The 10,649-nt window shown below is 47.2% G+C and overlaps 1 protein-coding gene across 1 annotated transcript in view; it reads left to right on the top strand.

Moving 5' to 3' along the window:
- Positions 1 to 332: 332 nt before the first annotated feature.
- The window catches only part of LOC136835091 (transmembrane channel-like protein 5), a 617,814-nt gene continuing 607,497 nt past the window's right edge, over positions 333 to 10,649 (top strand). The window contains exon 1 of the mRNA XM_067098270.1: positions 333 to 498. The gene's annotated coding sequence lies outside the window, so the exon portion shown is untranslated. The remainder of the gene's footprint in view (positions 499 to 10,649) is intronic.

Genomic DNA, 10,649 nt, shown 5'->3' with positions numbered 1-10,649 from the left:
AAGAATGCTCATAAGGATGAATGAAGAGGAAATAAAAAAATGAAAAGAAATGGATTGTAAAAACTGAAAGGAAGATGTCATCAATAAAAGTGAGGAACATACAGTGAATGGAAAACAGAAATAAGAGTTGATGAAAACAGGCCAGGAGCATTTCATTTTTACTGAACTAGAGCAAATTGCCTTCCCCTAAACGAACAAAAGTAAAAGAACTACATCACCCACAGCGATAAACAGAGAAAAAATGTAGTAGGAGACTCCTTGTTTACAGAAGAAAGAAAAGAAACGCAGAAAAGAAAGACACTATGCAGAATGTGGAAGACAAGAGAAAGGACACTACAAGAGCGCTGGAACAAGGAGGTGCCGATGTAAAGGCAACTCGTGAAGACTGACTTGAACTTGCACGGGAAAACTTTTGGGTTCAACTTCAGGGCAAAGCAAAAGTTTGTACTCAAGCTTCAATTGACAAAGCAACTCGCTCTACGTCAATGAAGAGTTCAGGTTCGTAATTATTTCTTGATGATCTATGAAGTACTTCCCGAGAAGTTAGAGAAATAAGTCATTTAAGGAGCAGGATGGGAGATATGGACGTTTCTTCGAATAGTTTGCCTCAAAATAATGAAAGAAGTAGCCAAGTGTTCTGTCATCTACGTTAGAACAAAGAATAGCCTAAGTAAGTAAGCAATAGACGACCTCTAAGTCATTTCCCTCTCTTCTCCGCCTATGTCCACGATTCTGTCTACGGCCACATAACATGAACACCCATACCTCTTACATACACACTTTTATAACATTTTAATGTCTTTGTTTATTGTTCGTGTTATTTTGGATAAGATAATATGCCGACTGGATATCAAGGCAGACCAGCTGTGACCCTTAACGCAAGGACTCGGCCCCCCCCTCTCCCCCTTCCCCATCCCATATGATCAAATAACACAAAGCATTACAGCGGCACTTAGCTCTGCTCAATGAAAATGTTTAGACAAAGCAGAGGCTGCCTGCATAGCCTAACCCTTAAGGGTGGGTGGGGTGGGGTGGGGTGGGGACGGTTCATATATCCCATACCAGTGTGAGATGAGGCTAAAAACCTTGTTGTATAGAGAAGTGGGCTCTGGCACGTGGGGTAGTGTGGATAACTGAGGTACGCGCCTGTAGCTCATTAACAATGTAACGGGTTACAAAAAACGAGCGACGTGAGGAAGGTAGTAGCAGAAAACAAGGTTATAAAGCTATGGACGAACTGCATACAAGGCTCTGTTTCAAAACATCACAATTCACGTTGCAATAAAGCAACTGTAAAAAGAAAGGTAAATGCTCTGCTTACCTTATTCAGAATCACTGCTGTCCTTGTTGGTGCAGCCACTTCGTAAATTCACCAGTGTTCCGTAAGAACTAGAGGGTCGTGGGAATGTACAAATCCTTGTACGAATTAAATTCTTTAACGGTGTTAACTTTCAGGAAAAAAATCATGTCGTGACTCTCCATCCCGGCTGTTAGAGAAGCAAAGAAAGTGTGACTGTGGTCTGAGCACGGTCCTGTGAATCGTATCGATAAGAGAAATTCTGATTGGTTCGAAGTATTTAATCCGTGAGCCCTAGGGAATGACCTGGGTCCGCCTGAGATACAATTGGACGGAATTAAATTTCCCACAGTCAGGTCGGGGCGATGCACGGCGGCAGCCTTAGGAACTACGGGGTGAGAGGAGCACCACACTTCGGCCATCTTAAGAACTACGGAAGAGCAGTGCTGCTTGACACCGTTCACGTCAACTTGGTACTTAGAAAAAGTTACGCTGCGCTGAAAAAATTGTTGTTCAGGAAAATCAAGCAAACTGGTAAGGTAAGTTACTTTTTGGGTAGATTCGGGCACGCTGAACAACATTTATTCTATGCAATTTTTCGTCGGGAGTCATTGTTAATGAGCTGCAGGCGCATTCCTCAGTTATCCACACTACCTGCAGTGCCTATTTTGGACAATAATTTTTTATTTTTTTTTTTGAAAAAACAGAAATACAGATTGGATAAAACTACAGGGTAACTCTGCACAGATTACTACCTTAGAAATAGATTTTTCCTATACTTTTAGTGTTGCCAGTGAAGGAAAGGAGGTGGTGTTTATTGTCGGTCAATTATTAATAACCTCACATCTACCCAACATGGTTGGTGGTTGGGGACCCTGTGGGAGCACGGGCTTTTAGAAACGGGAGAAAGACCGGACTGCCAAGTTGTTGTTATGGAATGGTTTTGCGAATGCACAAGTCATTAGGAAGCCCTATGTTCAAGAAGGGATACCTATTATAAAGGAACTATACTAACCTAACATACCCTAACCTAACCTAACCTACTTAGCCCCCTGGACCCCCAGGTGAAGGAAACTCCACTTTTTACCAAAAGCTGCCCTATTCCACTGTGCATGCATTTACGAGAGCATTCCAGGATGGCCAACATACAAAAACATTCACTTCTGATGTTAATTACAATTACAGTCAACCAACAAAAAAACTGGTAAATTGTTAATAAGCAACCAAAATACTATAAGGAAGTCAATTGTTCCGACATGATATACAAACCGTCGGTCCTTTACATTAGGAATTGCTTTCAGCATAGGCTGGAAACGGCCATTAAACTCTTGAGCAAGGTGGTTAGGCAGTAACTACTGCTAGGTAGGCGGGAATGCCCGCCTGCCCGGATGTAAACATTCCAGTTTGCTTTCGGCCGTCATGCGTTGCAGGCGTGGTTTCGGATCTCTCTGCCTGACTGTCGTTAAGCTCTTATTATCCCAGTAGGATCTTAATGTATTTTTGTGTATACTGTATATTGCGTGTGTTTAACATTCATTAATACAAACCCACGATTTGTGACAACCTTGCATAAGCTGTCATTCCCCTGCGCTGTCTTGGGTTTGACGGCCATGGGCCTAGTGTATTTAGAGAAGCGTAACTGAGTGGTAATGCTTCTCTTCCAGTAGCCTTTTATTTAGATACTGAAGGCGTTCCCCTGTACGTTGGGAGATATTAGGTTAGGACGTAATGTCTTCGCTCCCATACATTGATCGGAACGTAAGAGTTCACTTCCCATCCTGGTCTCTCGCCTTCTGTGTACAAGGACATGACTTCTTCCTTCCTACTTGTGCTGAGTGTTGTTTTCGCCGCCTGCGCTTAGAGGGTTGCGGGGTGGGTGGGAGGTCGCGGGCATCATCTGTAAGTTCCGCTTCCACAATGCCCTTGGTGGCCTCCCCTCCTTCCTTCTCTCTCTCCCTGTAGGTTCTTCCTTATCTCTCCTTTGGTAGAGATCTCTCTCCTTCGCCCTCTTCGCTCGCTCATGCAAGGGGGCGGTCGAGCAAACTCTTCTAGGGTATCACCTCCCGTTGCGTAGGGCAGTTCACCTTGTAATGAGAGGAGTCTCCCTCTACTAATCATCTTTGCTTTTTCTTTCAGGTTGACAGCGAGCATTGCAGACGCAGCAGTAATTGGCTAGATATCTCAGGGGATATCTTGCATGATGGAGTCCCGACATTCATTCATTGTTGCTTCGGGACCGACCACAGTACCTGGTTGGAATGACAGTTCCACATTGGGATCGTTCCGACACTGTTCCCACCAATGTGGATCGATCGCTGTTATTGCTGGTCTTCATGTATGCCGTGGCACTGCCTCTGGCGTATCTGTGGTCCATCTGCTCCTGCTGTTTCCTGTGTTGTGCTCCTGTTAACTCGACGACAGTCTCTGGGCTGCTCTTCCTGTCACTGCTGGTGACTTTCATGTGACGTTCCTTGCCGTTGCTGTAGCTCCTGCACTGGCTGTCCTGATCGTGCCTGCTACTTTTCCTGGTGGTCGTGCCTGGGGCCGCTTTCATTGTGTTCCTGCCTAGCTGCCCTGGAGGTTATGATGTCCGCCATCCTGTCGGAGTTGTCGGAGCAAAGGTGAAGGAAATTGCCCTGTGGAAGCAACGTTCCTGGCCGTTGCGATAGCTCCTGCCTTTTGAACTGCTACCATAGCTCCTGCATTGGCTGTCCTGATCATGCCTGATGCTTCTCCTGGTGGTGGTGTCCTGGGCTGCTTCTGTTGTGTTCCTGCCTAGCTGCCCTGGAGGTTATGATGTTTCATGTCCACCAGCCTGTAGAAGATGTCAGAGTGAAGGTGAAGGAAGTCGCCTGTGGAAGTAGCCGCCATCTTCTTCAACTTATCTTCGATTTCGTCTTCTGCTGCCTCTTCTCTTCCTCTCCTGAGGTCCAAGGGGGTCCCGGAATCCGGTCAGACCTCCATCGGCCGAAGGAGAGGAAGGCTGCTTCTTTACCCTTGATGCCCTTGGATGTCTAGGGACTGCCTCCTTCTGAGGAGGCAGTGGGCCTCTCGTTGGCTCTTTCTGACCTTTGGGCTAGGAAGCCGATTTGCCTACCCCCGGGGTTTTGTGTTTTGGGTGCCGCGGGTGCGCAGACCTCAGTTTGCGATCCTGTTCCCAGTCCTAGAGGTTCCGCCTCTAAGACGGGCTGCTTCGGGCGCTCGTTCGCGTGCCACTCTGAATGCTCAAGATTTTATGGAATATCGAGTATCCTGATCTGGTCTGGAGAGTACTCTTCCCATCCTAGTTCAGGAGCAGTGCGAGAAAAAAGGGCTGGGGCACCCAGGTGTCTCAGCTCTTCCTGCCAGCACCACAAGCACTCCCTGAGTGCTTACCAGTGCTCGGTCGGGTTCCCAGTCTGGTGTCTCGATCCTATCGGTTCGAACACCAGATGAAGCTGAAAAGAGATTCCCTTTGGGAGTCCTGCGGGACTTGTAAGGGACTAACTCTCTTCCGGGAGACAAGTTTCTCTCGTTGGCTCTTTCCGACCTCAGGCGGGGACCGATTCGCATTCTCCTGTGGTGTCTGGCGTTTTGGGGGCCACAAGAGCACAGCCTCTCGAGGCCACGCCCCTCATTGCCAGTCTTAGAAGTCTGCATCTAAGACTGGTTCTGTGCCTGGCTCTTTTCGATTTCTTAGGAAACTGAAAGCAGCCGCTCCCGATTTTTGGGAGTCTAGTGGGTCGCTCAAATTCTATGAATCACGAGCGCTCTCCTGGTGAGAGGCACAGGACGAGAGAAAGTGCCGAGACACCAAGGTGTCTGGGTACCAAGATGCCAGGTGTCTGGGTGGCAAGACGCCAGGTGTCTCGATACTGCCTGCCAGCTGCTTCAGTTGCTTGGCCAGGTTTCATCCTCATGTCTTGAACCTTAGGGTTCGAGCGTGCAGGATAACAGACACAGAATTCCCCTTTGAACCTTCTTCTCGAAGGGCCTCGGCCTCGAAGGAGTTTAGAGTTCGGGGAAACGAGCGCTAGTTCATGGCAGACGAGTTCTGCCCTGTCCAGTGCCAATCGTGTTCGTGCAATCGGCTTGTCCGCCCCGCCCAGCCCCTGGTCGCGCTTGCGAGACTGGCTCGGCTCACTCGGCTTGCCCGCCCTGCCCAGCCCCTGGTTGTGCTTGCAAGACTGGCTTGGCTCGCCCCACCTGCCTCCCAGTCCACCGCATACCACCCAGTCAGATTGCGTTCACGTGATCGGCTCGATTCGGTGCATCTTGTCTCTGCCCCACTCAGTTTTTCCGAATTGGGCTCTCGGCTCTGTTCAAGTGAACTTTCTGCTTTCCCCAGGAAAGCTCATTGCCACAGCACAAGTGCTCTCCTTTCCCCCATGTGGCAGTAATCCCCTTTGGTTGATTATCGCTCACGATCCGCCTCTCCTGCTGGTCTTATGGTAGGACAGGTAGGGGTAATCTTTCTCCTCACCTGTACTCTTTCCCTCTCAGTTGTTCCGAGAGGCGCAGGACGGACAGAGAGAGCTCTGACAAACTTATCTTTGGAGTTCGGCTGCCTGGCGTGCTTTGGGTGTCGGTCCCCTGATTCTCTCGTAGTACAACCAGGTAGCCGAGGAGGGTTTCTTGGGATCTGTCAAGGTCTCCTCCAAGGAGAGAGGTACAGTAGTTTCATGCTTCAGAAACAGTGAGGGTCTTCCTCTTCAAGTTGCGATCGCCCTTGTTTTTTCGGAGAACTTTGCGCCAATGAATCCCGGGACAGGACTGCGGCTCCCTCAATGATTAATCTTCATCACTCGCAACCCTTCCAGTTCCCGAGGGGCCGAGAGTGTCGGGGATTGCCGCGGTCCTTGCTTCCGAGAGCATTCTCAACCAGATGAATTCTTCTCTTTGGAGGAGTTTATTCAGGTTGAGACACCAAGCTTCTCCCCTGCCTCGACAGAATACGAATTCCTCTTGCCTCGGAGGGTCTTGCCGACTGCAGTTCTGTGGGCAGTTCTGGTGCTAGAAGAAGGACTTTGTCCCAATTCGGATCTCCGGTTTCGTAAGTCCTGAGTTGGCTCGACCCTTAGGAACGAACCTTTACTTGGTTCTGCCTTTCTCTTTCAGAAATTTGCCAGATACCGCGGTAATCAAGGTTCGTACAAGGGCACTGCCTTGTCCTTTGGGCAATGGCCAAGACTTTGGGGTCTTACTCATCTCGACTCGACCTTTAGTTCAAACCAGCCCCCCTCAACTCCCAAGAAGTCCCAGGCTTCGGAAGAAGATTGTGGAACACATAGCCCTCTTCTTCCCTTCTAGGAAAGTGTACATAACTGTGTCTCTTTCCACCCTCTTTTCCATAAGGGAGGAGGGAAGAAGGGAAGAGAGAAAGAAGTATCGACCTTGAAGACATTCTCCTACTGCTGATGCCTGGATGAAATGATACTTGTTGAGTCTCTGGAGCTTGCAGCAACATTGCCGAGACCTGGGAATGGATTCCTTCAGGAGAAATATCTATTTCCCGTAGGTCTCGGCAATTCTTTTCATTGAACTTCCATCCCTCTTCCTCTCCCGTGCTCCCGATTTGGGAAATACCAGCCTGGCTAAAGCTAATTGTCTCAGTATCCTGTCATCTTGCAGAAGCTTCCCCACGGTGGAGAATGGAGGTCTGCTTCCATTCCTCTGTCCTTCTTTCCTCTTCGAAGTATGAGGAAAGAGTTAGGCTATGCTTGATTGAAGGAACCTTTGAATATGCTTGCATATTCCCCTCACATCATGTGTCTACTTACGGATTCACCGGTTGAGGAATAGATGCACACCTGTAAGACTTTGTCTTGAAGGCGTGTGTGACTGAGACGATTAGTACCTTCTCATCACCATCCTGGGCTCAAGGCAGCCTTTTGGCCTTCCAAGAATTCAGAATGAGTTTTGCGACACTCCGTGGTTTCGTTGAACAACAAAACCACTATAGTGGCATTTGTCAACAAACAAGAGGGAATCGTTTTTTCCTCCTGTTTCATCTGTCGACATTTGCAGGTACTCGAGTGTTCTATAGCGCACTCGACAGCTCAATTAACCAGATGCATTCCCGGTGGGGATGTATTGGTAGGCGAGCGTGGCCTTGGGTTTGAGTGATCTGGACGGAACATGCTGCTCACTCTTTTCTCCATGAAGATTCACGAGACTGCTCGCCTGAGAAACCCTTACTGTCTTTCTGTTGCCTCCCTGCACAACAAGTCGGTAGGTTTTTCTTGCTCCTTCATACCAGACCCAGGGGCTGCTATGGTGAGGCATGCTGTCTTTTTTGGAAAAAATTGATATCTACGTTTTTCCCTCTTCATTTCTCTGTTTTGCTAGGAGTTCACAAGCATTGCTCGCCCCGAGTTACAGACAAATGCTGGAAGACTTCGCCTCTCGCCCGACCTGATGGCCAAGGCACCGAGAAGAGTTCTGCTTGACCCAACCTCCTGTAGCAGCTACACAAGAAGCAGTTCTTCAGGCAGTACATCCCTGTTTGTTCTGGACTGAGAGACCTTCCAGCTTTCCTTGCAAGTACAGTCTTTCTTGCCGAGCTGCAACGGATATAGCTGGATACCTCTTGAAGTCCTCTGCAACACTGTCCCAGGGATCCAGTGGATCCGTCTTCGCTGGTGGGTGTCGTTGACGGAACTTCTTCTCGGGTCAGAGGCATTCTTCAAGTCTGGACTTCCTTGTCTTCTCCGCCGAGGGTTGCTTCTCTCCCTTTCATTTATGAAGAACGTAGGCCCTTGCAACCTAGTCTTCTATCTGAAGTAGCCTTCCTCTCCTCAGTCGAGAACTTAGCTACGGACGAGAAGCTTCTTCAGTCGTGCTGTCCCAGGGAACTGTTCCCTGGGTGGCATGTGACTCATGTAGGGTTCCTGTCCCGTGTTCTGCACGCGCCCTTATGAGATTTGTCAGATAGAGATGTGACCTCTTATGACCATCTCTCATCTTGCTCCGGCCTTGGCGTGGAAGATGGAAGAACAGGGATGGGGGATCATACTTCGACTCCTTCTCGGATGTCATAAGTGGACTCTGAATCCATTGGTATCTGTTGTTGGGTTCGAGTCCTTCTTGTTCCCCTCCTCCTTGGACTTTGTGACGATGATCCAGATCATTCGTTACTTTGTCCTATTTAGGGAGCTGTGGTACTTTTCGAAAGGCTCGACATTCCTAACCTGCATGTCATCGACGTTTTCGCTAGTACTGTCTCTCCCAAGGAAGAAGTGTCTAAGGACACATCTTTTTCTTGGCTTCATGTAACGATCAAAGGAGGTACTTGGCAGCTGGCAACAATGATACCTGTACTTTCCACCCAAGAGCTCACGAAGCCAATGGCTTGGTCCATCCCTCACATTCCAGAAGTTTCTGTCGATATGGAAGCAAGACGATGTCTCATAGACCACACTCTTGTCTTCCTGTGGTCTTGGCCACAGGCCCTTGGAACCTTTTTTCCTTAGCCCTGTGGTGGCTGCTCAACAAGTTCTGTTGTCTTACCCAGCTCCTTCAAGAGGAAGAGTAGCATCTCGCCTAAGGGGTTGGTTCTGGAAGTGAGAAGGATACCGAGAGTGTCTGGCCTCTCTTCCTCCTCCTTCCCCGTCCTCCTGCCTCTCCTTCAGTATGAGAATAGGACTCGAACCTATAGTTGCTGGATCTGGCACTGATGTGGTAAGACTACACATAGAGCACCCATTCTAGAATCATAGAAGCAATTCTGCTCCTTCCTCTAGCAAGGGGAGGAAGGAGAGACTGGCAATAAGGGAACCCTATTTTGGCTTTTCCTTATGCCTCCGACTGTAGATTCTTCCAGCCTATTTCGTAGGAGTTACATTTCCTCACTCGTGCGAAAAGGTCCAATATCTGACATTTGATCTTGCAGTTCCTACACTGATCAATATGTCAGAGGCACGGTACTCCTCCTCGCTCTTTCGACCAGGAGGAGTAGCCCATGTGTGCAGAACTCCAGTCAGTTCAGGAGACTGACTCAGATTCATCCCTCCAACCAGTGAGTCTTCCTAATGTAAAGGGCCGACGGCTTGTATATCGTGTCGGAACAAATCACAATTTTTGAAAGTAAATTGTATTTTTCCTAACAATACAAACCTGAGGTCCTTTACATTACATATTGTGCCCGCCTCATGCCACCCCTCAATCTGAACCTGGACCGAAAGGCAAACTGGAATGTTTACATCTGGGCAGTCAGGTATTCCTACCAACCTGACGGTAGTTACTGCCTAACCACCTTGCTCAAGAGTTTAACGGCTGTTTCCAACCTACGCTGAAAGTAATTCCTAATCTATAGGACCTCAGGTTAGTATAGTTAGGAAAAATACAACAACTTACTTTCAAAAATTGTGATTTTTCAAGGTAATGCCCAATGTGGAGCAACCCCATAGTTCTACCACAAACTGATGCTGGAATCGGCTGTTGGATCAAGGTAACTGGTAGTTAAGGAGTCACAATAAGTTGGGCTAACTTCTAGTGAAGGAGGTCAGAATACCCTTCACTCAACTACCGTATTGTCACCAAGCACTTTTTCGTTTTCTCAATACAGTAATAAATTATTTTGCTTTGTTCTCTGTCTCCCTATTATGCTTAAGATGAAAATCATACTAAAATCAGTTGTAAATTTATTTTTACTGTTTTTTATGTTTTGGTGCTCCTGATCGTATTTTGTTCCTACACAAATATAAATTTTCATTCTTTGCATAGGATTTAGCTTGCGAGCGTAGGCTGGCATGGCCGTTTAACTTTCACACAAGGTTGTTAACCACTAATGGGTAGGGGAAAGCCCCACCCACTCGTCGTACTGCACTCCACTTTGCTTCTGCCACCTTCTTGTGAAGATGTCTCTGTACTTGAGTGATTGTTGTTTGTACTGAGAATGCAAACCCTTTAACCCTTTAGCGCCGAAGCCCTATTTTCAAAAACGTCTCCCGTATGCCGGCGGCCTCCGAGAGGTAGCGCCGAAGCGGAAAAAATTTTTTTTTTTAAAAATCACAGCGCACTTAGTTTTTAAGATTAAGAGTTCATTTTTGGCTCCATTTTTTCTCATTGCCTGAAGTTTAGTGTGCAATCATCAGAAATGAAAAAAAATATCATTGTCATATATAAATATTGGAATATATGACAGCAAAAAAAAAAAAACTCTTATATAATTGTATACAAATCGCGCTGTAAGCAAAACGGTTAAAGCTAATGAGTTAATTTTTTTTAGTTGTATTGTACACTAAATTGCGATGATTTTGGTATATAACAGAATGTAAAACGATTAAAGCAACACAGAGAAAATATTATCACAAAATGATGCATGAATTAGTAACGTATGGACGTAAAAAAAGTTTTTTCAAAAATTCACCAA

The sequence above is a fragment of the Macrobrachium rosenbergii genome, chromosome 54 (genome assembly GCF_040412425.1).
Source record: "Macrobrachium rosenbergii isolate ZJJX-2024 chromosome 54, ASM4041242v1, whole genome shotgun sequence".
NCBI classification, from domain to species: Eukaryota; Metazoa; Arthropoda; class Malacostraca; order Decapoda; family Palaemonidae; genus Macrobrachium; species Macrobrachium rosenbergii.
Note: the sequence above shows the minus strand (reverse complement) of the source record. Positions and strands in the feature narration are given on the sequence as shown.